This window comes from Lithobates pipiens, unplaced genomic scaffold (assembly GCF_037356315.1).
Source record: "Lithobates pipiens isolate NorthernLeopardFrog02 unplaced genomic scaffold, aLitPip1_a1.2 Scaffold_8, whole genome shotgun sequence".
NCBI classification, from domain to species: Eukaryota; Metazoa; Chordata; class Amphibia; order Anura; family Ranidae; genus Lithobates; species Lithobates pipiens.
In genome coordinates this window covers 608,755,006-608,770,272 of record NW_027507903.1, presented here as the reverse complement: position 1 = coordinate 608,770,272, position 15,267 = coordinate 608,755,006, and the positions used below count along the sequence as shown (strand labels likewise).

General features: G+C 48.4%; 2 non-coding genes across 2 annotated transcripts; both read right to left on the bottom strand.

The window, feature by feature from the left end:
- Positions 1-266: 266 nt before the first annotated feature.
- TRNAG-GCC (transfer RNA glycine (anticodon GCC)) lies at positions 267-337 on the bottom strand. The gene has a single exon. It is a non-coding gene; the product is annotated as a tRNA-Gly (tRNA).
- A 519-nt stretch (positions 338-856) lies between these two features.
- On the bottom strand, positions 857-927 carry TRNAG-GCC (transfer RNA glycine (anticodon GCC)). Its single transcript has one exon. It is a non-coding gene; the product is annotated as a tRNA-Gly (tRNA).
- Between the last annotated feature and the right edge of the window lie 14,340 nt (positions 928-15,267).

Below are 15,267 nucleotides of genomic sequence, written 5' to 3'. Positions count from 1 at the left end.
CATCTTGTGGGCAGCGCCTTACAGGCACTTGCCTGTTAAGCGCCCTCTAAAAAGTCTTCTACTGCGGATTGCTTTTCAGAGAGATGGTAACGTTAGCCACACGTTCAAATGAGCTCTCAGTGAGTCAGTAAGATCTGTGGTGACAACATCTTCCTTATCACAGCTTATCTGTAACCGTAGACTCATTATCTTAGTGATAAAGCTGCCTGTGCTTGTAGTGTGCAGATAGTGTGCAGGTGGTGATTCAATTTAAAAAAAATGCTTATTGCATTGGCCGGGAATCGAACCCGGGCCTCCCGCGTGGCAGGCGAGAATTCTACCACTGAACCACCAATGCATTTGCTGCTGCTTAAATCTGACATCTGAGAGTCAATGTAAAACCGACAAATTGTTACATTGTATTTGTATTGGAGTTGAATTAATCTGAACCTTAAAATTTATAGATTATAAAGATGATAAATTGAATATATAAATCTTAATTTCTTTGTAAAGCCTGGAAATGGACATAAATGACTTTTCAGACCTTTTAGTTAGAAACTGCAAAACAAGATTGTCAGCTCTTTGGTCTAGCTCACCAATAACTTGAGCAATTAATTACAGGTCTTCACATGCAATTGCAAGCACTTCAGAATAAAGGTGCTGTAATGAATGCAACTCTTCAAACCTCCTCTTTTTCCATGTTGACGCCTAACACACTGGAATCTACATGTACTCTAATGAACAATATGAAGACTATATTACATCCATTTAGCTTCAAACTGCACAGCCTATAGAGAGTTTTCCTAATAGATTTTAATCTGTAATGAAGATTACTAGCTCTTCATATTGTTAATAAAAATGAAAAAAAAAACTAGCTTGCATTGGCCGGGAATCGAACCCGGGCCTCCCGCGTGGCAGGCGAGAATTCTACCACTGAACCACCAATGCTCCACTGAATTATTTAGCATACCTATGGAGCCACAAAGAAAGTGTAATGGGAATGCAAAGTGTTTTAGAGATTGTATTTTTATTATTATTATTTTTATTTTGGTTTCTGTCTACATTTGTTGCACAGAATCCCGTTGTCCCGCAGACTTCACTGCAGCTGATTATATGCTTATATGTGACCAGTAGTTCTGTAAGGGCATATACTCTTCATGACCATGTTAGGGCTGATTCATACTTCTAATTGCGCTTGTGTTGTTGTTTTTTTTTATTTTATTTTTTTTTGCTCATTTCTGCACATCATGCATCCTATGCATTAAGGTGAAAAAACTTCCGACACTGACCAGCCCTCCTGTTTTACTCACCTGAGCCCATTCGTTCCCTCGGCGGAAGACGCGCTCTTCCTCTCTGCACGCTATCAGTATACAAAATGGGTATGTTCTTTTTCATTAAACTCACTATTTTATTATACTCTACAGAACAGGTTGTAACAAAATGTTACCTCCCATCTTTTCTATATTTGGCCCTGGACCTAGATTTAACAGAATGAGTACTGGAGAGTAGATCCTCCCCTTGTTCATGCCAAGCGACATTAAAGAGGACGTTAACCCTGAAAAAAATAAATAAATAAATAAATAAATAAAAACCCTGCAAGGCAAGGCAAAGGCATAATGAGCTAGTATGCATAGCATACTATCTCATTATGAATAATGAGATAGTAAAAAATAACTTACCTGAGATCGAAGACCCTGAAGCGGTCCTCGTTCTTCATCTCCACCGCTGTCATGTATCCCGGAGTGACTTCCGGGTCTCGCAGCTCCGGCGTTGTGATTGGCCGAAGCGGCAATGGCGTCACTCCGGCACACAAAAATATACTGCGTTAAGCATTTACAAACGCACTGCAATATACAGCGTTAAACTTGCAGCAATGCACGTAAATATACTGCGTTAAACTTACACTAACGCACAAAAATATACTGCGTTAAACGGCACGTAACACACTAAAATATACATCGTTAAACTTACAGTAACGCATTGAAATATACTGCATTAAACGACGCGTAACGTGTTGAAATATTTGGCTCTTTCTGAGAAGTCAGCCTTATGCGTGGCCTTCTCCCGAAGTGTCCTCCCCTGGTTGCTTCTCCAGTTGCTGTTCCTCTCCACAGATGAGACGGCACCGGACCACCTTTGAATCCTCCTCCCAGTTACTTTGCCTCGGGCTAGCCAGCCCAGAGACTTGGAATTGGATGGATCCGCACCCCAGGCCATGAGGGCCATGGGGGCTGGTCAGGAGGACCAGGACCAAACAGACAGAAAGATCTTCTGGACCGGAACCCAGAAGCACGTGATGTCAGTACCTTAAGTACCCTCTCCCAGAATGTACAGCAAGAGCAGGGGTCAAGTCCTGGGGAAAAAAGTGTGGGAACTCCCACCCAAGATCCACTCCCCCACCAAAAAAAAAAAAAAGGTACGCTCATATGCATATATATTTCACAGAAAATACAGTACATTTATTGTAAAGTGCCAGTTACAAGTTACAAAAACAAAATAAGTTAACTTGTCAAACAGAATAATCAACACAATGGGTGATGATCTTTCCCTCGCGGGGAATTTCTAACACAAATACACCCTGTTCCAAATTCAAATACAGCAAATTAGAAAATATCCCACAAACTGGAATAACGTTGCCCTTGCCGTGCAAGATTATCGGCAACGGATCAAAAAACTCACGGATAGGATCATTCCTTGGATCAGAGTCACGGATTGGATCATTTTTCGGATCAGCAAATAATAATAGAATTTGCAAAAACCTGTGAAAATGTCACCACCATATAGTCCCCACTGTAATATACATCTCCCCCACTGTAATATCCACGTCATCTCCCCCAATAATATTTTGGCTGGGTATTAGCAGAATATGTATTAGCAGGGTAAGTATTGGCAGGGTATTGCAGGATATTGGCAGGATAAGTATTGGCAGGGTATTGCAGAGCATTGGCAGGGTATGGCAGATTATTGCTGGGTATTGCAGATTATTGGTAGGGCATTGCTGGGTATTGCAGGGTAAGTATTGCAGAGTCTTGTCAGGGTAAGTATTGGCAGGGTAAGTATTGCAGAGTAAGTATCGGCAGAGTATGTATTGCAGGGTATTGCAGAGTATTGGCAGGGTAAGTATTGCAGAGTAAGTATCGGCAGAGTATGTATTGCAGGGTATTGCAGAGTATTGGCAGGGTAAGTATTGCAGAGTAAGTATCGGCAGGGTATGTATTGCAGAGTATTGGCAGGGTATTGCAGAATATTGGCAGGGTAAGTATTGCAGAGTAAGTATCAGCAGGGTATGTATTGCAGAGTATTGGCAGGGTATTGCAGAGTATTGGCAGGGTAAGTATTGCAGAGTAAGTATCGGCAGGGTATATATTGCAGAGTATTGGCAGGGTATTGCAGAGTATTGGCAGGGTAAGTATTGCAGAGTAAGTATCGGCAGGGTATGTATTGCAGAGTATTGGCAGGGTATTGCAGAGTATTGGCAGGGTAAGTATTGCAGAGTATTGGCAGGGTATGTATTGCAGAGTATTGGCAGGGTATGTATTGCAGAGTATTGGTGGGGTATTGCAGAGTATTGGCGGAGTATTGCAGAGTATTGGCGGGGTATTGCAGAGTATTGGCAGGGTATGTATTGCAGAGTATTGGCAGGGTATGTATTGCAGAGTATTGGCAGGGTATTGCATTGCAGAGTATTGGCAGGGGTATTGCAGAGTATTGGCAGGGTATTGCAGAGTAATGGCAGGGTATGTATTGCAGAGTATTGGCAGGGTATGTATTGCAGAGTATTGGCAGGGTATTTCAGAGTATTGGCAAGGTATGTATTGCAGAGTATTGGCAGAGTATTGCATTGCAGAGTATTGGCAGGGTATTGTATTGCAGAGTATTGGCAGTTTATTGCAGAGTATTGGCAGGGTATTGCAGAGTATTGGCAGGGTATGTATTGCAGAGTATTGGCAGGGTATTGCAGAGTACTGGCAGGGTATTGCAGAGTATTGGGTAATGCGGGGTATTGGCAGGGTATTGCAGAGTATTGGGTAATGCAGAGTATTGGCAGGGTATTGCGGAGTATTGGCAGGGTATTTTGCGGAGTATTGGCAGGGTATTGCAGAGTATTGGCAGGGTATTGTAGAGTATTGGGTAATGCAGAGTATTGGCAGGGTATTGCAGAGTATTGGCAGGGTATTGGAGAGTATTGGGTAATGCGGAGTATTGGCAGGGTATTGCAGAGTATTGGCAGGGTATTGCAGAGTATTGGCAGGGTAAGTATTGCAGAGTATTGGCAGGCTATGTATTTCAGAGTATTGGCAGGGTATGTATTGCAGAGTATTGGTGGGGTATTGCAGAGTATTGGCGGAGTATTGCAGAGTATTGGTGGGGTATTGCAGAGTATTGGCAGGGTATGTATTGCAGAGTATTGGCAGGGTATGTATTGCAGAGTATTGGCAGGGTATTGCATTGCAGAGTATTGGCAGGGTATTGCAGAGTATTGGCAGAGTATTGCAGAGTAATGGCAGGGTATGTATTGCAGAGTATTGGCAGGGTATTGCAGAGTATTGGCAAGGTATGTACTGCAGAGTATTGGCAGAGTATTGCATTGCAGAGTATTGGCAGGGTATTGTATTGCAGAGTATTGGCAGTTTATTGCAGAGTATTGGCAGGGTATTGCAGAGAATTGGCAGGGTATGTATTGCAGAGTATTGGCAGGGTATTGCAGAGTACTGGCAGGGTATTGCAGAGTATTGGGTAATGCGGGGTATTGGCAGGGTATTGCAGAGTATTGGGTAATGCAGAGTATTAGCAGGGTATTGCGGAGTATTGGCAAGGTATTTTGCAGAGTATTGGCAGGGTATTGCAGAGTATTGGCAGGGTATTGTAGAGTATTGGGTAATGCAGAGTATTGGCAGGGTATTGCAGAGTATTGGCAGGGTATTGGAGAGTATTGGGTAATGCGGAGTATTGGCAGGGTATTGCAGAGTATTGGCAGGGTATTGCAGAGTATTGGGTAATGTAGAGTATTGGTGGGGTATGGCAGAGTATTGGGTAATGCAGAGTATTGGCGGGGTATTGCAGAGTATTGGTGGGGTATTGCAGAGTATTGTGTAATGCAGAGTATTGGCGGGGTATTGCAGAGTATTGGATAATGCAGAGTATTGGGTAGTGCAGAGTATAGGCGGGGTATTGCAGAGTATTGGCAGGGTATTGCAGAGTATTGGCGGGGTATTGCAGAGTATTGGGTAATGCAGAGTATTGGCGGGGTATTGCAGAGTATTGGGTAATGCAGAGTATTGGGTAATGCAGAGTATTGGTGGGGTATTGCAGAGTATTGGCGGGGTATTGCAGAGTATTGGGTAATGCAGAGTATTGGGTAATGCAGAGTATTGGCGTGGTATTGCAGAGTATTTCCGGGGTATTGCAGAGTATTGGGTAATGCAGAGTATTGGGTAATGCAGAGTATTGGGTAATGCAGAGTATTGGGTATTGCAGAGTATTGGGTAATGCAGAGTATTGGGTAATGCAGAGTATTCGGTAATGCAGAGTATTGGCGGGGTATTGCAGAGTATTGGCGGGGTATTGCAGAGTGCAACTTGATAACACACTAGTGACTAGGGATGAGCCGAACACCCCCTGCTTCGGTTCGCACCAGAACTTTCGAACGGACCCCAAATTCGTATGAACTATAGAACCCAATTGAAGTCTATGGGACTCGAACGTTCGAAATTAAAAGTGCTAATTTTAACGGCTAATATGCAAGATGCTGTCCTAAAAAGGGTTTGGGGACCTGGCTCCTGCCCCGGGGGACATGGGTCAATGCCTAAAATGTTTTTTAAAATGGCCGTTTTGGCGGGAGCACTGATTTTAATGACGATTAAAGTGAGAAAAAAAGGTGAAATATTCCTTTAAATATGGTGCCTGGGAGGTGTATGTAGTATGCCTGTGAAGTGCCACGTGTTTCCCGTGTTTAGAACAGTCCCTGCACAAAATGACATTAAACGGAAATAACACCATTTAAAACTGCTTGCGGTTTTAATGTTATATCTGGTTCCTGCAAGCTGGTTTAAAATCATTGAGAAAAATGGTATAAGTAGCCCTCCCTGCCCATTACCAGCCCCTTTGGGTCTTGTACGCATATTAAGGGGAACCCTGTACCCATATTAAAAAAAGGAAATGCGTGTGGCCCCCAGGCCCTATATACTCAGAACAGCAGTATACAGGCGGTGCAAACAAGACAGGGACTGTGTAGGTTTGTTGTGTTAAGTTGAATCTGTTTGTAATTTTCAACTGGTACATTTTTAAAGTGTAGCTTCAGTCAAAAAAACTATTTTTAAGCTTTTTGGAAAACATAGGGAAGGGTTATCACCCCTGTATAATTTGTTTCGTCGTCCATCTTTTTTCATCTCACTTGCTGTTGTCTCCTTCCGTTTGCAAGTAGGAGATGTTTGTAAGTTGGATGTTTGAAAGTAGGGGCCTGCCCTATATGCTCTGCAGAAATAGCGGAACAAGGTGTTGGTTTTGCCACAACATTGTAAGCCCTCAAAGTGACTCTTGGTGGGCGCTGGAGCGCCCTGCTGTGAACGATAATATCAAGAATTGTAATTACATGCCATTGTTGAACAGTGGTAGAAAAATTGACCTTTGGTGGTTGTGGTGCTGGTGCTGGTGCCACAACACTATAAGTCCTCACAGTTACTCTGGGTGGGCACAGGAACGGGCCCTCCTGTGAAATATTATATCAAGAATTGTAATTACATGTCCCTGTTAAACAGGGGCAGAAAAATTGGGCATTAGGCACTGGTGCTGGTGCCACCACACTGCAACCTCTCCCATATACTCTAGTTTTATTGCAGGAATTAGCCCTGCTGCAAAGCATTGCATCAAAAATTGTAAATAAATGCCCCTGTTAAACAGGGGATAGAAAAATTGGGCTGATGGCATCACCCAGAACCAGAAATGTTCTTCCAACATATCAGCGGAGGAGGAAGAGGATAGACAATCAACATAACAGGACAGTCACTCAGCATCAGCATAGGCAGTCTTGAAGGGATGTGATATTTTAAAAAAAATGATTCGGTTACATCAGCTTCAGGTGCTTGGTAGCTGTGGGTTATCCAAGACTGAATCATCTTGATGAAGTTCAGTCGATCAAATGATTCGGTGGACAGGCGCACCCTGTGATCGGTAACAAAGCCACCAGCAGCACTAAAGGTGCGTTCCGAAAGAACGCTGGATGCAGGACAGGCCAGTAGCTCAATTGCATACTGTGCAAGCTCTGGCCAGTGATCCATCCTCAAGACCCAGTAAGCCAGAGGATTTTCGGTGGGAAAGGTGTCCAAGTCTGACCTTGCCCCTAGGTATATCTGCACCATGTAAATCAGACGCTGGCGATGGTTGCTGGAACCGATCATACCTTGGGGCTGCGGACTAAAAATTGTCTGAAAGCATCAGTCAGACGGCCACCTTCTCCACCGCTTCTGACCGATGCCTCAGCAACACGTTGTCCAGGACCAGGAGTTTGTAACCTCCCAGTCTCTGGGAACGTGTTGCACAGACCTTTCTGCAAGGCCTCCCGGATATGTCTCATCCTCTGCTTCCTCTGCGATGGCAAAATAAGGTCGGCAAACTTACCCTTGTACAGTGGATCAAGGAGAGTGGCCAGCCAGTAATGGTCCCTCTCCTTGATCCGAAGAATACGAGGATCCTTCCGCAGGCTTTGCAGGATCAGGGAGGCCATGCAGCGTAGGTTAGCTGAGTCCTCTGGGTCACTAAGGACAACATGATCCGCAGCTACCTCCTCCCAGCCACGTACAAGTCCACGGGTTTCTTGGGACTGTAAATCATCCCTACAAGACTGCTGCTGCTGCTGATGCTGAGTGCCAGCCTCCACCTCCATGCTGACACAATCATCCTCCTCCTCCTCTTCCTCCTCCTCATCCTCTTCCTGTGTGATGGGTGGCACAGCAGGAACACTGTCTGGATAAAGGGGGCATTGAGAGGCAAGGAAGTCCTCCTCTTCCTGCCTCTGTTCTGCCTCAAGTGCCCTGTCCATTATTCCACGCAGCGTATGCTCCAAGAGGTGGACAAGAGGTACAGTGTCACTGATGCATGCACTGTCACTGCTCACCATCCTTGTGGCCTCCTCAAACGGTGACAGGACAGTGCATGCATCCCTGATCATGCCCCACTGGCGTGGTGAGAAAAAACCGAGCTCCCCTGACCCTGTCCTGGTGCCGTAGTCGCACAGGTACTCATTGATGGCCCTCTGCTGCATGTGCAGCCGCTGCAGCATAGCCAACGTTGAGTTCCACCTGGTGGGCATGTCACATATAAGGCGGTTCTTGGGCAGGTTCAACTCCTTTTGGAGCTCAGCCAGCCGAGCACAGGCATTAAATGATCGGCGGAAATGCACACAGACTTTCCTGGCCTGCTTCAGGACATCCTGTAAGCCCGGGTACCTGCCCAAGAACCGCTGCACCACCAGGTTAAGGACGTGAGCCACACAGGGCACATGGGTCAGTTGTCCCTGTCGGAGGGCGGAGAGGAGGTTGGTGCCGTTGTCGCAAACCACCATTCCTGGCTTAAGCTGGCGTCAACCACCTCTCGGCCTGCCCCTGCAGAGCTGACAAAATATCTGCCCCAGTGTGGCTCCTGTCCCCCAAACAAACCAGCGCAAGCACGGCATGGCATTGTTTTGCCAGCGTACTTGCGTAGCCCCTGGAACGCCTACGGAGCACCGCTGGTTCTGAGGACAGAGCACTGGAAGAGGCCATGGAGGAAGAAGAAGAGGAAGGGGTGGAGGAGAGAGGTGTTTCACAACCAATAGTAGCATTTTGGAGGCGTGGTGGCGGAACAACCTCCAACACTACTGCACCTTGTCCTGCATCCTTCAAAGCTGCCTGAAGAGTGACCCAATGGGCCGTGAAAGACAGGTAACGTCCCTGTCCATGCCTGCTGGACCATGAGTCAGCGGTAATATGCACCTTACCGCTGACCGCCCTGTCCAGCGAGGCAAGGATATTGCCTTCCACATGCCGGTAGAGAGCCGGAATCGCCTTCTGTGAGAAAAAGTGGCGTTTGGGGACCTGCCACTGAGGAACCGCACATTGTACAAACTCACGGAAGGGGGCCGAGTCTACCAACTGAAAAGGCAGCAGTTGAAGTGCTAGCAATTTAGCCAAGGTAGCATTCAACCGCTGGGCATGTGGATGGCTGGGAATTAACTTCTTTCGCCGGTCCAGCAGCTGGGGCAGGGACATTTGCCTGCTATAATCGGACGTGGGTGTACTGCTAGCAGAGTGCCCGGAAGCACTTGGCTGTGACACACCTAATTCTACACCTTCATTCCTCTCAGAGCAGGTTTCAGAGAGGACTGAAGGTCTAGTGGGGTTGGAGACGCCAGCTGATGAGGAGCAAGGAGAGGTCCGCTTTGTTCTTTGGTGTGGGTCTTTGAGGTACGCTTGCCAACGAGCTGCATGGCAGGTCAACATATGTCTGGTCAAGCATGTGGTGCCCAATAGGGATGAGCTTCGTATTCGAGTCGAACATACGTTCGACTCGAACATTAGCTGTTCGTCTGTTCGGCGAAGTCCGAACATTTTGGTCCGTTCGCACCAAATTCGTGTGGCGCTCACGGCCCACAATGCACTGCGATGGCGCAGTGCATTGCTGGCTCATGATTGGCCAAGCATGCACTGTGACCCCGCATGCTTGGCCAATCGCAGCGCCAGCAGCGAGGAGAGCCATGATTGGCCACAGGCAGGATGCCTGTGGCCAATCATAGCTCAGGCTGTGTAGTGCAAGCCCCCCACTATATAAGGCCGCCGGCGCGGCGGCCTTGTGTAGTGTGTTGGCGTCTGAAGCAGTGGGTGTTCTGTGTACCTTCAACACAGTACACATCGATCGTTTTCGGACGATTTTCGATCTTGCTGTTGTGTAGTGGTTATTGTCTGCGTGCCCTGACCGCAGTATACACGCTATATTCACCTCACCTATATAGCTAGTGATCTATCTTTTATAATAGAGCTTGCAGTCAGTAGTGTTAGGAGATAGTGCGTGCTGTCTGCGTGCTCTGTACCCAGTACATACCGCTATATCCACCTACATAGCTGTTCTCTATTTGAGCCCACTTGCCATCTGCAGGAGTTATTGGAAGTTGTGTGTGCCTCCAGCACAGCACAGTATACATCTGTATATACCCCTTTATCTCTGGTGTTCTATAATAAAGGCATCTGCAGGAGTTAGTGGGTGTTGTGTGCCTCTAGCACAATATACACTACCCAACTGCTTTTTTACCCAACTCCCTTCAGGCCATTACCATGTCTGGAAGGCCAGCAAGGAGAGGCAGACAGGCGCGAGCCGATAAAAGAGGGCAAGCAGGCTCTGTGTCTAGAGACAACAGTGCTGGTCGTGGACGCGGTGCATTGTCATCAGCACGTGGCCATGGGACACGCTTGCCCTTCTTTTCGGCAGCTGGACATGTTGAACCGCAACATGCCAACGACTTGGTAGAGTGGATGACCAAGCCCCCTTCATCCTCCTCATCCTCTCTCACCCAGTCTCAGGGTACTAGCAAAGCAGCTGCCAACGCATCGTCTTCCCTCCTCTCAATGTCATCATCAGTGACTCCTTCCCTAGACCCACCACGTCCTCCTGAGGAGTCTCCTGAACTCTTTGAGCACAGTGTTGGGTACATGCTCCAGGAGGATGCCCAGTGTTTTGTGGGCTCTGATGATGACACTCAGCTAGAGGAAGGCAGTAGCGTGAGCGCAGAGAGAGGGGATGCTCAAGAAGGACAGCAATCTGGCAGTCATGTTCCACAAGCTGCAGCATACTGCCAGGTTTGCTACAGCGATGAAGAGGGAGGGGATGATGAGGGCACTGACTCCACATGGGTGCCTGGAAGGAGAGAGGAGGAGGAGGAGGAGGCACATGTCCAACGAGGCAGGATGCCCTCCAGGGGCCAGCTTAGGGGCAGCACACCGACTGAATCACACCGCAGAGCTCCGCCTGTGCAGAGCGCTGCCTCTGCGCGTTATTCTAAAAGTTCTTTGGTGTGGGCCTTTTTTGAGACGAGTGCATCAGATAGCACCGCTGCTATTTGCAACATATGTCTCAAGCGTATCTCACGTGGCCAAAACATCAGCCGCTTGGGCACCACATGCTTGACCAGACATATGTTGACCTGCCATGCAGCTCGTTGGCAAGCGTACCTCAAAGACCCACACCAAAGAACAAAGCGGACCTCTCCTTGCTCCTCATCAGCTGGCATCTCCAACCCCACTAGACCTTCAGTCCTCTCTGAAACCTGCTCTGAGAGGAATGAAGGTGTAGAATTAGGTGTGTCACAGCCAAGTTCTTCCGGGAACTCTGCTAGCGGTACACCCACGTCCGATTATAGCAGGCAAATGTCCCTGCCCCAGCTGCTGGACCGGCGAAAGAAGTTAACTCCCAGCCATCCACATGCCCAGCGGTTGAATGCTAGCTTGGCTAAATTGCTAGCACTTCAACTGCTGCCTTTTCAGTTGGTAGACTCGGCCCCCTTCCGTGAGTTTGTACAATGTGCGGTTCCTCAGTGGCAGGTCCCCAAACGCCACTTTTTCTCACGGAAGGCGATTCCGGCTCTCTACCGGCATGTGGAAGGCAATGTCCTTGCCTTGCTGGACAGGGCGGTCAGCGGTAAGGTGCATATTACCACTGACTCATGGTCCAGCAGGCATGGACAGGGACGTTACCTGTCTTTCACGGCCCATTGGGTCACTGTTCTGGCAGCTGGGAAGGATGCAGGACAAGGTGCAGTAGTGTTGGAGGTTGTTCCGCCACCACACCTCCAAAATGCTACTATTGGTTGTGACACACCTCTCTCCTCCACCCCCTCCTCTTCTTCTTCCTCCATGGCCTCTTCCAGTGCTCTGTCCTCAGAACCAGCGGTGCTCCATAGGCGTTCCAGGGGCTACGCAAATACGCAGGCAAAACGATGCCATGCCGTGCTTGCGCTGGTTTGTTTGGGGGACAGGAGCCACACTGGGGCGGATGTTTTGTCAGCTCTGCAGGGGCAGGCCGAGAGGTGGTTGACGCCACACCAGCTTAAGCCAGGAATGGTGGTTTGCGACAATGGCACCAACCTCCTCTCCGCCCTCCGACAGGGACAACTGACCCATGTGCCCTGTGTAGCTCACGTCCTTAACCTGGTGGTGCAGCGGTTCTTGGGCAGGTACCCCGGCTTACAGGATGTCCTGAAGCAGGCCAGGAAAGTCTGTGTGCATTTCCGCCGATCATTTAATGCCTGTGCTCGGCTGGCTGAGCTCCAAAAGGAGTTGAACCTGCCCAAGAACCGCCTTATATGTGACATGCCCACCAGATGGAACTCAACATTGGCCATGCTGCAGCGGCTGCACACGCAGCAGAGGGCCATCAATGAGTACCTGTGCGACTACAGCACCAGGACAGGGTCAGGGGAGCTCGGTTTTTTCTCACCACGCCAGTGGGGCATGATCAGGGATGCATGCACTGTCCTGTCACCGTTTGAGGAGGCCACAAGGATGGTGAGCAGTGACAGTGCATGCATCAGTGACACGGTACCTCTTGTCCACCTCTTGGAGCATACGCTGCGTGGAATAATGGACAGGGCACTTGAGGCAGAACAGAGGCAGGAAGAGGAGGACTTCCTTGCCTCTCAAGGCCCCCTTTATCCAGACAGTGTTCCTGCTGTGCCACCCATCACACAGGAAGAGGATGAGGAGGAGGAAGAGGAGGAGGAGGATGATTGTGTCAGCATGGAGGTGGAGGCTGGCACTCAGCATCAGCATCAGCAGCAGCAGCAGCAGTCTTGTAGGGATGATTTACAGTCCCAAGAAACACGTGGACTTGTACGTGGCTGGGAGGAGGTAGCTGCGGATCATGTTGTCCTTAGTGACCCAGAGGACTCCGGACCGAATGCCTCAGCTAACCTACGCTGCATGGCCTCCCTGATCCTGCAAAGCTTGCGGAAGGATCCTCGTATTCTTCGGATCAAGGAGAGGGACCATTACTGTCTGGACACTCTCCTTGATCCACGGTACAAGGGTAAGGTTGCCGACCTTATCTTGCCATCGCAGAGGGAGCAGAGGATGAGACATCTCCAGGAGGACTTGCAGAAAGGTCTGTGCAACGCGTTCCCAGAGACTGGGAGGTTACAAACTCCTGGTCCTGGACAACGTGTTGCTGAGGCATCAGTCAGAAGGTGCGGTGGAGAAGGTGGCCGTCTGACTGATGCTTTCAGACAATTTTTTAGTCCGCAGCCCCAAGGTATGATCGGTTCCAGCACCCATCGCCAGCGTCTGATTTACATGGTGCAGGAATACCTAGGGGCAAGGTCAGACTTGGACACCTTTCCCACCGAAAATCTTCTGGCTTACTGGGTCTTGAGGATGGATCACTGGCCAGAGCTTGCACAGTATGCAATTGAGCTACTGGCCTGTCCTGCATCCAGCGTTCTTTCGGAACGCACCTTCAGTGCTGCTGGTGGCTTTGTTACCGATCACAGGTTGCGCCTGTCCACCGAATCAGTTGATCGACTGACCTTCATCAAGATGAATCAGTCTTGGATCACCCACAGCTACCAAGCACCTGAAGCTGATGTAACAGAATCATTTTTTTTGGAAATATCACATCCCTTCAAGACTGCCTATGCTGATGCTGAGTGACTGTCCTGTTATGTTGATTGTCTATCCTCTTCCTCCTCCGCTGATATGTTGGAAGAACATTTCTGGTTCTGGTTGATGCCATCAGCCCAATTTTTCTGCCCCTGTTTAACAGGGGCGTTTAAGTACAATTTGTGATGCAATGCTTTGCAGCAGGGCTAATTCCTGCAATCAAACAAGAGTATATGGGAGAGGTTGCAGTGTGGTGGCACCAGCACCAGTGCCTAATGCCCAATTTTTCTGCCCCTGTTTAACAGGGGCGTTTAATTACAATTTTTGATGCAATGCTTTGCAGCAGGGCTAATTCCTGCAATAAAACTAGAGTATATGGCAGAGGTTGCAGTGTGGTGGCACCAGCACCAGTGCCTAAGGCCTGGCTGGTGGAGGTGGGAGGCGGCAATCTGCAACTCTATGGTGTCCACAGGCAGGGGGATCTCCCTGTGGCTTGTAGTTCTTCTCTACCGAGTGTATACAGTGGAGAAGAGAGGGGCCTCTGACCAGGGCATGTATCAGAAACAGTGTACAAGCAGAGCGACTCACTGAAAGTGAAACTGATACCTGCCAAGGTCAGAGGCCCCTCCCCTTTCCTCTCCACTGTATACACTGACAATGGGGAAGAGAGAACTACAAGCCCTGGGCAGATCCCGCCGCTCACAGGCACCATAGAGCTGCCGATCGCCGATTTCCACCTCCCCCCAGTGCTTTCTAAAGTGCCAGCCAGAGGTGCAGGGGAGATGCCAGGTCTTGGGCCCCCCACAGCGGCAGAACGGCAGGGCCCAGTCGCAAGTACGACTGCAGCGACCCCTATAGTTCCGCCGCTGTTTACATTACATGCACTCGATTACATCATTGGCGCACGTGCTCTGAAGAAAAGGCCGCCCGTGCTGTTCTTTCAGATATGTGTACCACGAATGACGTTTCCCCCGCGCATGCATGGGAGTGACATCATCCCGGCATTCGGGCCTGTCACAGACCCGGAAGGAAGACCAGGAGAAGATGGACGCTGCCTCCAGCGATTACATCACATTTTTTGTTTTCAGGTACGTTTCACATAATGTGCTAGTATGCAATGCTTAAAAAAAAAAAAAAAAAAAAACAAGGGTTTATAACCGCTTTAAGATTTATAGTAGAGTTTAGAAGTGTGTCAGTCGGGTACCATACACGCTAAACTTTGATCTCCTAATACTAGTAATCAAGAGGTGTCACTGGACAGTCCTCCCAACTTTCCCACAAGTGACTTGTCACTTCTCAGCGAATTAGAGGACAAATGGCAGACATGACAACCACAATAAAATAAGAGAGGAAGTTTTCATGGTAGTTTCACAAGTTGGGTTTACAGAGCAGATGTGTGATAGTAAATAACTAAACTACATAGTAAAATCTGTACAGGCCACCAGCTTTCCAAGATTCATTGTAAATGTAATCTTGTATGCATGGGAGATCGTGACCTGAGAAAGTAAGCTCCTTAGATGCAGCGCCTGATGTCAATGTAAAGTGTGGTACAAATTGTCTGAAATAAGTGTGCTTCTCCCCTGGGGGGACAGCTTTGTACTTCCTTTTCACAGGATGTGGGAGATCTACAAATGAATAGACAGGTGCCAAATTCACACCATGGCCCAGA